The sequence below is a fragment of the Formica exsecta genome, unplaced genomic scaffold (genome assembly GCF_003651465.1).
Source record: "Formica exsecta isolate Colony F162 unplaced genomic scaffold, ASM365146v1 scaffold614, whole genome shotgun sequence".
Taxonomy (NCBI): Eukaryota; Metazoa; Arthropoda; class Insecta; order Hymenoptera; family Formicidae; genus Formica; species Formica exsecta.
Window position 1 is genome coordinate 960,149 of NW_021853375.1, and position 2,021 is coordinate 962,169.

The 2,021-nt window shown below is 33.1% G+C and overlaps 1 protein-coding gene across 1 annotated transcript in view; it reads left to right on the forward strand.

The window, feature by feature from the left end:
• The window catches only part of LOC115242668 (cysteine-rich motor neuron 1 protein-like), a 241,393-nt gene that overhangs the window by 13,303 nt on the left and 226,069 nt on the right, over nucleotides 1–2,021 (forward strand). The window lies entirely within an intron of this gene.

Below are 2,021 nucleotides of genomic sequence, written 5' to 3' on the forward strand. Positions count from 1 at the left end.
GGGGGGGGGAGGATATTAAGTGCAACGCGTATATAAAGTCTTGCGCCGTCGCTCGTTTATAAGAGAGCGGTAGGGATGAAGTTTGTTAGGTACTAGCCACTGGTAATATTTACAACCGACGTATACACACACCCACATACACACACACACACACACATATATATACAATAAAAGCGGCGATTACGGCGCGGTCGTAATTCGTACCTAAAAGTAGCGCGAGCCATTAATATATTCCGTACGCGTTGCTCGTTTGTCATTTAACGAGGCTAACGCGTAGTGCTGCGCGATGCACCGGTATATAGCCGCGACTAAAAAGTCAGTTCCTGACGATGGATAGCAAAGATCATTAAAAAAAAAAAAGAAATCGAGGACGCGACCGCGCGGCAATCTATTGATGCACATCTTGACGTTGCATGCCTTACGTAAACGCTTGATGCTAATGCACTATGCGGCGCATTCGCCTTTGGTGTTACAGGAAGTATCCCCTCTTTTTCATCTCTGTATTTCTCTTTCTCTCCCTTTCTCTCTCTTCTTTCTTTTTCACGTTCGTCTCTTCTATTTTCTCATACCATTTCCAGCATCCGCATATAGATATATTTGACGCTTGTTCTAAGCAACACTAAGTCTCTTGTGTTGTCTATACTAATTGCGCAATATTAACTGAAGATCTTCACATATTTTAAGAATAGTATTATCTGTGTGTGCGTGTAACAATGCGCCTGTATAATGCATTGAAATGGAATTATTTGACAAATAAGAATTATCATGAATCATTTTGTTTGTATCTTATAAACTTCTACTTACCCGAGAAAAAATGGGCTTATCTAATTATATAAGGTCATATATATAATTAAATGCAAGACATTTGGCGCGATATATGATCTGACCATATATAATTGAAACCAAAATTTGGCGCGATATATGATCTGACCATATATAATTAAATCCGAAATTTGGCGCGATATAATTTTAACTTATATAATTATTATATTTGGCTAAATCTGATTATATATGAAAACAGATCTATAATCGCGAATATGATTATATAAAGATAAGATCATATCGTGCCAAATTTTGGATTATTATATATGATCATATAAAATTACACATGTTATCAGATCTTTTTATATCTAATTATATATTTTTACATCTGATGATATTATACCATTTTTTCTCGGGTAAATATAATTTTAATTTTTTATCAATTTTGCTATCAATCTTACATAATCATCGTTACTATTGCTAATGTTTTTAATTGACAAGGAACGGTTTCCTTAACATATGAAATCAACTTTCTCTCTCTTTCTCTCTCTATCTCGGTCTCTCTGCCTTGCTTTTCCATCTTATTTGCCGTACATCGTATGTAGCCCGCGTACACATCGTCAAATATGAAATATACAAGCAGAGTTAGAGGCTTTGCTGCAATTTTCATGTGCACGTAAAGAGCGTAGGCTTCGTTGTCATACAAGCATTTTCTTGTGTGGCTTATCGCAGGTATAGATTAAGATGACTATTTTATAGCCGATTTTTTTTTGTCGCTTAAATGTATCGCGTAATACATAAGAAGATTTTTGCGCAATAGAGGATTTGAATCCTACTCTGCAGTATAAATCTGCCGATAAAATATATCTAATTTGTCTAATTCTAATTCACATGAGATCTTACATGTCGAAAACTAATCTGTTGTATTATTTAAGATTTAAAGAAGATTGCATATTTGATGAAAGAAGATTATATAAAATATTCTTTGAATCTATGTATGTGTGACATTCTATTTTAAAAATGAATTGCTTGAGCTTCAAATTTAGCGAGAATTTTGAAGATGATATTTATATATGATCACATTTTCAATTAAAGACTTTCTCATAAAATTAACGATTAGAGGCATAATTTTAATTTCCAATATATTTAATATCGCAAAAATGCAACGTATTATGATTTCTGGTGAGAACTTATTAAATTGGAGAATCATCAAAAGATCCGTTTTAACATAACATTTTGTTTTAATATAATAAAAATAA